A 12,018-nucleotide genomic window follows, 5' to 3' on the forward strand; every position below is an offset into this window, starting at 1 on the left:
GGGTTATATGCATTCACTTTGGGACGGGCAAATTATGCTATTGTGTACACTGTGCTTGCCTTCCTTAAGTACAGGGGAATCATTGTTCTGTCTGGTGTGAACAATGCTGCCTCTGTTAAGTGTTGCATTTTGCCTTTACACGTGCAACCTCGAGATCTCAGCCGTCCATGTTATCGCCAGCTGAGAAGCTGCAAGGAATTAGGAAGAGGCCACGTAGAAGCGAAGAGGACATGCTTCATGAAGTCATGCAGCACTCCCTTAAAAAGTGCAGGAGTGGTGGGAGAGTGAAAGGAGAGTCTGCCAGCAGATTGCAGATTGCCGGCACCAAAGCATGGAGCGGCTGATAAGCAGCATGGAGCGCCAAGCGGACTTGATCCAGGTGCTCATAGCCATGCAGGCGGAGCACTACCACGCCCGCCCGCCCCTGCAGCCCTTGTCCCAAAACTCTTTCCATTGTGCCCCCATGTCACCTCCAACCCACTTTCCCCAACATCCGAGTTCTTATCACCACCAGCTGCATCCAACACTCGTAGCTTCACCACCCAGCCCTGAAAACTACGACCCTTACCCATTGCACTCAACCCCATCACCATGCAGTATAGTCATCCTGAAGTGCAGCACTCATTGCACAGCACTCTAAGCAGGAAAGCTGAGTATGATAACAGGACATACCCAAATCTGTGATTGTACCATTCCCCACCCCCTTGCCCTTGCCACAAATACCTGGAGAGCCATAGAAAAATAGCCCTTCCGATTAACATACTCGGAGGCTAGGTGGGCGGGTGCCAGAATTGGAATATGCGTCCCATCTATCGCCCCTCCGCAGTTAGGGAAACCCATTTGTGCACAGCCAGCCACAATGTCATGCATGTTACCCAGAGTCACGGTTCTTCTGAGCAGGATGCGATTAATGGCCCTGCAAACTTGCATCAACACGATTCCAACGGTCTGGAGTTGCCAGCTTCCAGATTGCAATAGCCACCTGCTTCACCACCATCAGGGCAGCCCTCAATCTCGTGTCCTTGCGCCGCAGGGTGGGGGCGAGCTCCTCACACAGTCCCCTGAAAGTGACTTTTCTCATGCAAAAGTTCTGCAGCCACTGCTCGTCATCCCAGACTTTCATGACAATATGATCCCACCACTCAGTGTTTGTTTCCTGAGCCCAAAAGCACCGTTACACGGTGGTGAGCATGTCCATGAATGCTACAAGCAATCTCGCATCATATGCATTACTCGAGTCAATATCATCGTCGGAGTCCTCGCTGTCACTTTGGATCTTAAGGAATAACTTGACTGCCAAATGTGACGTGCTCACGAGACTCGTCAGCATATTCCTCAGCAATTCGGGCTCCATTCCCGCAGACCGAAAGGGAAGACAGAATGCAAAGTACAAAAAACGTTGAAAGATGGTGCCAATTGTGGACAGAAGCAGAGGGATTGCTGGGATGCGAACCAATGCATCACAGGGTGTTGGGACAGGACCCAGAATGTCCTGCACCCCCTGCCCCCTTCCCACAAGCCACAGCACCAGAATGGGAAGAAGTGCTCTGTGGATCGCTCCCCACAATGCACCGCTCCCAATGTCGCCGCAAGTGCCACAAATGTGGACACGCCAGTGCGCTTGCAGCTGTCAGTGTGGACAGACTGCAGTGCTCCTCCTACTACGCTCTATGAAGGCTGGTTTAACGCAAAGTGCTTTACATTTGGAAGTGTAGCCATGCCCTTAGAGCCACTTCATTGCTAAGCACCAGGTAAGGGTTGTGTACCCCTTATATAAAACTCATTTACATTGAGTTTTGCACAGCAGAACCATATCAGTTCTGCTGCCAGGGCTGTAGAGTGGTGAGCAGGATTTCAAGAAGGGGCAAAACCTCCCTTCCACGGGTGCTGAGGAACCCAGTTCAGATTCTGAAGCGGGGATCATAGGGGTCGGAGGGCAAACAATGCATGCTGCATGGATATATTGTTCAGTTTGGAGCTAGAGACAATTAAGATGCATGATGGGATTGTGGCCTTTGGAGTAGGCTCACAACAGTCAGCTCCAGCTCTGAGCATCTGCTGATGCTCTGTGACCTGTCAAACAGGATTCCTGGCCCTTTTCTTCCACAAAAGATCCCAAGGGTGAAATCCTGGTTCCACTAAAGTCAATGGCAAAACTCTCATTGACTTCAGTTGGGGTCGGATTTCATCCAAAGTGCCAACTCAGTTACTCAGACTCTGCCCTAGAATCTGGTGATGGGCAGAGCATAACAACCTAGACATCTTGTTAGGTTCTACCTGTTCTTTTGGTGAGCCCTTGGACACATTGAAAAGACCTCAGTTAAGGGAAAACAGACTTTATAGGAAGAACATGGAGTTAGGTAAATCAAGGCTTGGCACATCTTGACTCCTGACTTCATAAAATTACACAAAAGCACTGGAGGTTTTGCTCATTTTGCAAAATGCCAAAACAAAAAATAATTTTAGCATGACACAAGAATGGCCCAAGCTGTAGTAAGCACAGGATGATTTTAAATTCTTTTGAGAGTGAAACACCTGCCAATAGCTTCTAGAAAGCCAAGTGTTTTAGAGAGATTATGAATGTAGGGTATAGTCTGAACAGCTAGAAAGATTTCACAGCAGTCCCAGGTTAGGCAGTAAAAAAAAAAGTAATTTTAAAAGAACAATATTTATGTTGGAAAAAAAACAAAAAACCAAGCACTCACCCTGTCACGAAAAGTAATAGAACCCCTCTTAAAGAGTTTTACAACTGGGGTAGGCCTGTCAAGCCCCAGTTATTACAACAGGTCTAAGACTAAACAGATGCAGCTGTATCCGATTCTATCAGTCTGAAGCCTTCTCATCTGCGACTTGGAACCTCTGCTGGGATTTAATTCTGAAAGTCTCAAGCTACTGTCTTACTTAGTGGTGATTCATTTGAGGGGCACCACTGGGCAGATTGTGCCATGGCATTATTGTAGGATCAGGCCCTTGTGGTGACCTATTAAATTAGCACAAGCAAAAAGCTTGTTTAGTTGGACAGTTAAGATTTCATCAGGACATACACCATCTAGCCAAATCCTTGCCAAATGCGGAAATTAGACATTAAAGGAAAAGTCCCCAGTATTTCTTGTCACCTTCACATCTTCTCAATGCTGTCATTACCACACTTCATTTGCCTCAGTCAGAAAGCAACACATACCCCCACTTCATGAAACTGTCACGCTACTGCAAAACTTTAATAGCAACCTCATCTTCCCTTATATAAAAAGACGGGCAGATCTGATAGTGCACTTGCCTGAACAGTTGTTAGGCCTTAGCATTACTGAGGTTCTTGTGATTTGTTACAAGCACCAAAGCAAAGCTTCAACCTCCGCTGCAGCAAAATCAGCTTTCTAACAGCAGAAAAACATTTCTAGGCTCTGGCTTTCTCTTCCTGTCTGTGTTTATATAGACCATACCTAGGTACCTTGTAAAACTATTTACAGTAAGGAGCCAACATGGTCTAGTGGATAAGGCAGTGCACTGGGAATGGGTTAAAAGACCTGCCTCTGACCTCTTCTCTGATTCACTTAACCTCACTGTGCCTCAGTTTCTCTATCTGTAAAATGGAAATAAAGATGTTTCTTCTGAAGAGTGATTTGAGATCAGTGGATGAAAAGAGCTAACAACTTACTCTCATTCTATCTAGTTTGGTTAACGGGATGTAAGTAGTTGAAAATATGGTGCTAAGATTCTCACTGGCGCTAGGAAATTCAGTTGCACTGGTCACTTGTGGAGAGGGTCCCAAGCTATGAAATGCACCACCAGTCAAAACCATATGCATGTTTCTCATTTATGAAATTAAGCCATTTTCTATGTCAAATTATAACATAATTGTTCAGTCTGGTTCAAAGTGTAAAAGAAGCACAGTTAGATACATTTTGACTGTCTGGCTTTGTGCATCATTGAAGTATGTGTCAATAAAACAGAAATGATGGCTCTATAGGATATTAATGCAAAGCTGGTACCAGGAGTCAGGCTAGAGAGCAACTTTGGGAGTTATTTTTAAGTATCAGGATATAATTCTTGAAGCAGAACCTCCCCTTTCCTCTCTCCCTCCCTGTAAGAGACCAAATTGTCTACTGCTGCTCCCTTCATCTCATACCTTGGAAGGTGTGCAATACATAGTATTGGACAGAAAATCAAATCTATCCCCATGTAAACCTAATGAAATTGAAGAGCTCACCCCTTCGATTCCTTCAACTCCAAAATGGTCTGCAGCTCCAAGGTAATAATGGGTTTTTTTTCCCCTGTAGCTCTTATAAGAGCCACAAATCTCCAGTTACTTTTGATTTACAATAGAAGCAAGGTCATCCTTCTAATGAAAAAAAACAAGGTCTATATTTTCAGATACTGAGATTCAATTTATCATAGAGATCAATGACACTTTTATGCTCTATAGAGATGAACTATCCATTTTGCAGTAAAATTATCACATTTTTTAAGACCTTTGGTAGTTGCTACATAGTTTGGAAGCCCGGCTTGCAACTGAACTTTTTAGCATTAAGAAGCCTTCAATTTCCCACCTACCTAGCACCAAGGACATATTTTACCAGTCTCACATTTGCGGGAGGGGGAAAACAAGAAAAGAGAAATTAAAGGCCACGTACGCGTTGTCAACAACATAAGCCTTGTAGGGATGGTAAAAGGCCATGCTATCAATGAATCCATTCTTGAAAATAATTCCTCTTCATTGTTCTAAAACTGTACACCCATCTATACATTCTCCAGGAGATTCACATAAAACTGCCCTGCATAGATGGAGAGGCAGTAGTCTGTCTGCTGAGTATTCTAGTTGGTTGCCCGTCATTTGTTTTTTCTGCAGTTCTATCTGAAATTCTTCAGTCTCATATTCCTGACACACCTAGAACTGCCTTGACCTCAGGGGGAGCAGCTGGTGTGGAAGGAATTTAGGATCAGAACTTTTAATACAACAACAACTAGTTGTGAGCCTAAAACTTGGGAGTCTGTTCGGGGAATTGTTCAGATGGGTGCCACTCATCTCAGTTTTGCGGCATCCTCACACGGCAGCAGATATTATATTCAAGTCAAATGTTGCGCAAACATCAGACTGTATCTACTGTACACCACCCAGTCAACAAATGCCACGTTCCATTAGTAATGGTGACTATAAATCTTTCAAGTGAAAATGATGTGTGTGTAACCTATACTATCAGAGTGCTTGTCTTTGCCCCCCTGTTGTTGCTGCTCCACCTAAGAGAAGAGTCTAGTAAAAGAGGTGAAAGAATTGCTCCTTTATCTCAAGCAGCAGAAACTCATGCTGCTACTGCTGTGGATCCAGGGTTCAAACCCCACTGTTACATCAAACTAGGGCTGGAAGGGAGCATTACATACGCTTTCAATAAGCCTAAATTTTATGGTTACATTTAATAAAGGGTATTACTATTTTACTGCTGATTTTATGTTGGTTCATTCAGAACGGTTTATATTTACAATACAATACTTGTTCAACATGTTCTCCTTTGATAGTCTTATAATATTTGAATTCCAAACCTCTTAAATGGCAATTTTCTGCCTACTGCACCGTAGTGCTGTATAAGCAATGTCATATTTTGCATCCAGCTGCGTACAGTACTTCGTTGATTCGGCTACATACATTTCTAGTCCGATAGTTACAGACAACACTATGTTCGGGGATAGTGCTATATACAAAGTAACATTATTTCATCAGGATTACTTGACTTTTATTAATTCCTGATTTAAAAAAAAATTGAGAGAAGAGTGTCTTTGTGTTCTCTATACAATACTGCCAATTGACCATAATTACCTCCAAAAATGGCCCACTGGTATTCTTAGTGGCTTTTATTTTGGCCTTGTCTTAAGCTATTTTAGTTTACAATGATCTCAACATTGTCTCAAGACAGCAAGAAAAATGATGAATGTGATTATTACAATGTATTATACTTTCCCTCAAGCTATTCAGCCAACTACGCACTATGCACATCAAGTAGAATGATTGGAGAAAGACACTTTGCTTCATATTATTTCCCTGACATTTAGGCCTGACTCATGGTTGCTCAGCCTTAGATGTGCTGGCCCCTAAATGCATCAACAAGGTCCAAATTATGTATCCAGCATGTAAAAAGAGAATGTATAATATGCACCAGCATATAGCAGGTGACAAGGAGACAGACCTCTTACATTTGTTGATGCTTAATAAATAAATCACATCTACTTTCAAAATAACACTAACAAGGAGTTTTATATAGAATAGTTCTAGTGGAAATGTTTGATCTCCAAGACACTATTTAAAACCTCATACTACAAAAATAGTATTTGACCTGCATTAAGTAATACGTTTTCTATGAATGACACAAAACTAGAATCCTTTAATAAATTGCACAGTTGAGGCCTGATCGAACACTGCCTTGTGCCGTGTGTCGTCATTCACAGCTGTGCAAAGCGAGTACAAAACCGATGTAAAGTGCTACCAAAGCAAAACGCTCCACTCACTTACCCTGCTGGTAGTGTTTTGTATTCACTTTGCATGACAACACAAGGTGTAAATGATTGCACACAGTGCAAGACAGTGGGCAGTCAGGGAAATGTAGATGAATAAATGATATCACTATTTATTATTTATCAAGGGCCCAATCCAGCAAGGCGCTGAGCACTGTTAAGTCCTAGGCCCAGACACATTTGTAGGATTGACTCTAATCTCTACAAATTCAAAAAGTCAGCCTGTTTTCCCTTCCGCCTAAGGGATCCCATGCTCTTACTGCTAGGTGGTTTTATTTCATAATTTAATCAAGAGAGAAAATAAAAGCTACGGAACTTCACAATACGCTAGTAATGTACAGGAACAGAGCCGCCTATTTGGTACTTGCTCTCCTGGGGCTTGATTGTGCAAGGTGCTGAGAAGCCTCTACTTCTATTGATGTCATTGGACATGGAAAGTGGTCAGCAACATGCTAACTGATATAAAAGATATGCACCAAACCCTGGAAGCTCACCACTTACATGAGAAAGGGTTGTAGGATGAGCCCCTAAAATGAACGTTTTGGTTTCCCCTCATAATCTTTCATGGCCAGTGAGGTGTATTGCTGAAGACAGCAATGCATAATTTAGCACATTTTAACACGTGTCATTCTCTGCTAAGACATACCACAAGATTGAAACAGCCTGCACTCTAGAAAACTCTGGATCCAAGCAAAGGAAATCTTGAAGCTTTCTCTTCTTACAAAAATAAACTTCAAGTTAGGAAGTTAGTCAGTTTCAAGATTGTTTGCTGGTTCAGAACCTAAATTGGGAGCTGTTTAATCTTCCAAATTTAGGGGAATAGGGCTGAAATTTCAGCAATAGATTTTATGAAATAAAGTGAGTTGGTGGACCAGCAACTGCTGCAAAAATGCCTGTGAAGCTTTTGGGTACAGGAGATGGACGGAGGGCACCAAAAAACAAACCTTAAAAAAAAAAAATAAGTTGTATTTTGAAATAAATAAATAAATACATTCAACATATTAAGTAGAAGGTATTAATATACATATATATTTTAAAAAACATTTTATCATTGTCATAGTGGAAGGATATGATGCATAAAACCTCACACCAATTGATTTTTGTTGGTTTGTTGTGTTTTTGTCTGTTTAGAGATGAACTAATAGCCCATACTCTAATAGTATTCAATCTTTTCCTTAATAAGCTATGGGCATACTTCTCCTGAAGGCACTGGACTTTTGAACTTGTGTGCCAGAACATACCCTGGCATGTACCAATAGTCTCCAATACACCCCTGGGAGCAGGTTATTGTTATCAAACTATGCTGTGAGTGAGATTGCAGTAATAATATAAGGCACATAGATAGCACTTCTGTGAAAAAATTGCATAGTGCTTTAAAAAACTGGATGTGGGTCATTATTGGAGGTGGTCAGGAATTTATCAGTGAAACTTTTTTTTTTGTTGGAAAATTGACAGTTTGCAGGAATGTATCAGTGTTGATTAAACTTTCATTGGGAAATGCTCTCAGGTATAGGATAATTTCTGCTCCAAACAAAAGAAAGGGGGCGGGGAGGGACGGGACAAAAAACCAAGGGTGAATTCCCTATACCCCAGACCAGCCAATAGGCCAGTGGTTTAGCTACTCACCTGGGATGTGGGAAACCCAGCTTTCTGTCCTTGGTCTGTCCGATTCAGAGAAGGGACTCTCATCTCAGGGGAGTGCCCTAATGAACAAGCTTTAGGCTATTTTGGGGGAGAGCCCCCCCCACTCTATTTTTTCATCATGATACAGAATGGAGCGGGGGGGGGGGAATGAAATCTGGAAAAATTTCCCATCCAGCTCTAGTCAATTACTATTTTGTTGATGGGGAAACTGAGGCAACAATTATTTGAGAGACTTGCCCAGTATCATACAACAACAATTCAGTGGCAGACTTTAGATCTTCTGATTCTTACTGCCATTCCTTAACCACCAGACTAACTAAGAGTCTGCTAGCAAAACCAGTCTGAAATAAATTAATACAGCATGATCTATTTTTGCATAGGCTAGTAGAAAAGATTTTTTACAAATAAATTATGTTTTCTTTTTATTCTTTGAGTATTCTTGCGCAATAGGGTTAACCTATGAGAAATAAGACCGGCATTTCAAGCACAATACAGTAGTGTTTCTCAAACTGGGGTCGCCGCTTGTGCAGGGAAAGCCCCTGGCGGGCCGGGCCGGTTTGTGTACCTGCCCCGTCCACAGGTCCGGCCAATTGCGGCTCCCACTGGCCGCGGTTCGCCAGTGCAGGCCAATGGCGGCTGCTGGAAGTTGCGGCCAGTAAGTCCCTTGGCCCGCGCTGCTTACAGCAGCCCCCATTGGCCTGGAGCGGTGAACCGTGGCCAGTGGGAGCCGCGATCCGCCGAATCTGCGGACGGGGCAGGTACACAAACCGGCCCAGCCGACAGGGGCTTTCCCTGCACAAGTGGTGACCCCTGTTTGAGAAACACTGTTCTACAGGCTATCAGGAATAGTTTACATTACTATGCTGCTTATGTTTCCAGGTGCTAGAAACTGGAACTAGAAAAGAATCCTGCAGCTCCTAGCGTGCAAGTCCAGAACTCTGAATTCTAGGACTTCAAATCCTGATGATCACCAACAGGTTTGACTAGACACTGTATTATGCATCCTAAAACACAGCTCAGAAAGCACAGCCCAGGATGACATGGGAGCAAAATTTCCATCACCTGATTCTGGGCTGTAGAGTAAAGCCGCTGCAGGGGCTCTACTAACTTAAGACAGCCTTGTCCAGGCTACCTTTGGGCTTCCCGGCAGCTCTGAAACCCCATAGCACCGAGTACTGTAAGCCCACTTCCTCCCCCAGGTCTCCCTCACCCTTTATAAGGGCCCATGAGATGAAGCAGTGTAGAGCCACTTATGTAGACACTACGCTGCTCCTGCCCTGTGGGCATTCTCCCCTACCTCTTGGAGGCTGGAGTGGGAGGCCAGAGGCCCCTCCTCAGTGCTTGCTTGAAGTAACTGATGCTATTAATAGGGCTGGCTTTACATCTCAGGGACTCCTGGGGGACTCTGGGTACATTTTGCAGGTGCCACATGTTTTACAGACTATTTAAAACCTTCAAGCAGGAATTTTAGATTAATTCTATTGATTTTACCAACTATTTATCATCACTAGATTTTTAAAAACCTTCTTCCCCCATTACATGGCCCAGAAATGAAGTGGTAAAGTGCTTCAGAGAACAGATTAGATGCAGCAATAAATAGGAGGCAAAATTCATCCCATCTCGCCTTAGCAAGTTTCCTCTAGAGAGGAAAAGGAAACTCCTGACGAATGAGGACCAAAGGGCTACTGCATTAAGGTAGAGGAGTACAATGGAGACCACTATCGGTGCTAAATAATCTTCCTGGGAATGAGCTGTGCAATTTAACAACATCCAAACCTGCCAGAATATAGCGGATTAAACGTATATTGAACTAAATACAAGCATTTGGCAGATCTGTATTTTGTAATTTCTGCCAGCCCTAAAAGAAAGAAATTTGAGACAAAAAAACCAATAGGGAACTATGTGACTAGAAGGCTTTTGGTACAGAATTTGCATCTTTACAGTGGGTGTGGGTCAAATAGGGTGACCAGATGTCCTAATTTTATAGGGACAGGATCAATTTTGGGGTCTTTTTCTTATATAGGCTCCTATTACACACACACACACACCCCGCCCACCCGCCCTCTGTCTCAATTTTTCACATTTGCTGTCTGGTCACCCTGGGGTCAAACTATGCCCAGTCTATGTTAAACAGGCCTCCAACAGGTACTGTAAGGAGAAGCTGCCTTAGGACTGGGACAGTATTCCCATTGACTGTGCTTGCTTTTTTGTAATATGTCTGTGTTTGATTTATGATTTAGCCTATATGCGTCTCATGTTTTAATAGCTCCCCTTAGCTCATCTTCATTTTGGCAACTGTTATGCACATACTAGTTTTGTGCCTTTGTTCTCTTTTACTAGTTAAATCCTCTTATTGTATCACGCCAGCAGATCAGTAAAATAAAGACCCATCAAAATCATCATTCTGTGCACTGAAATTTGTCATTTGTCTTTCTGCTCCTCATTTTTCATTAATGATGCAAAGGCTTATCTTTCACTTTTCTTAATCCTTTACCCTTCTTTATCCTTTATAGTTTGTGATGTACATGGACTTGTGTTGTAAACTCAAAGACATCATTATTCTTTGGATTTTTATGCACTGAACTCTTTGTAATCTGATCAAAGCCCAGCTATATCTGGCTGCATTCATTTTCTTTATTTACTCTTCCTCTATCAACCATTGTTGATTTGTACTATTTTTTGCTACTATATTGTATCTTCTGAGCCATCAAGATCGGTCTTGCCTTTCAAATGAAAATCACATTAGCCAGACTGCTGGTGACTTGATAGTAGTGCAATACATCGCTATGCCAAAGACCAGAGATCAGTTAATGGACAGTCAGTGAATTCCCAATAACAACGAATTGCTGCACACTGAGAGTCATCAGTGGGCACTGAACCAGGACCCCCCCCCCCCGCCCCCACTCACCTGCTTGAGCTAAAAGACTAAGGGTTTGTCTACACAGAGTTATTCCTGGTTAGCTGTCCCCAAGTACCTCGGTGTGTGGAGGTACTTATTCTGGGAGAACAGTGCCTTTTAGGAAAGAGTGCTTTTTCCTTTTCGAAAGCAGGTTAAGCTAAACAGGAACAAGGCATTCTTATTCTAGAATAAGTGTGTCTGCAAATGAAGTTAATCAGGGATAGTTAATCAGGAGTAGCCCCATGTTATTCAAGCCCCAAGATGGCAGATATAGCAGCTTCAATTTCTTATATAGACTAGCCACTAGCGGTACATCTGCACTGCATAGAAGACCCTCGGCAGGCCTGGATCAGCTGACTTGGGTTCATGGGCTCAGGCTGCCGGACCATACAATTGCAGTGTATAGGTTTGGGCTCAGGTTGGAGCCCCAGTTCTGAGAACTCCTGAGGTGGGAGGGTCTCAAAGCTCTGGCTCCAGCCTGACCCTTGACATCTACACTGCAGTGTTTAGCCCCAGAACGTGAGCCCCAAAAGGCCTCATCAGCTGACCTGGGCTCTGAGACTCAGTGCCATGGATTTATCATCACAGCGTAGAGACACCTTAGAGGGGTCCAAGGTGTTGTTCTGTTCAAAGCCTTGATATGGGTTGGGACAGATGAGTCCCGGGAAGTGTAAAGAGTTCAAGACTATATTGAGACGTTCCAGACAGGCGTGGTCTTTTGTGACAATAAGTGTTAAGTGGGAGAATCCCTGGGGAGTGGTAAATGCAAATTCCACAATGATGGTTATGAAAAAACCCAACCTTTTGGGCAGAGGGCCATTGACTGTTCCCAGAGATGAGATCAAAGGCCCAAGCTGTACAAAGGAGCCACTGAACTGTCCAATTGGGTTCTTGTTCCTGATTTAAAAACTGAGTAAACCCCGTTGTACAGTTTGAAAGACACACACCTACCACAGCCCTAGGTTGAAGGTGGG

The sequence above is a fragment of the Mauremys reevesii genome, linkage group 7 (assembly GCF_016161935.1).
Source record: "Mauremys reevesii isolate NIE-2019 linkage group 7, ASM1616193v1, whole genome shotgun sequence".
NCBI classification, from domain to species: domain Eukaryota; kingdom Metazoa; phylum Chordata; order Testudines; family Geoemydidae; genus Mauremys; species Mauremys reevesii.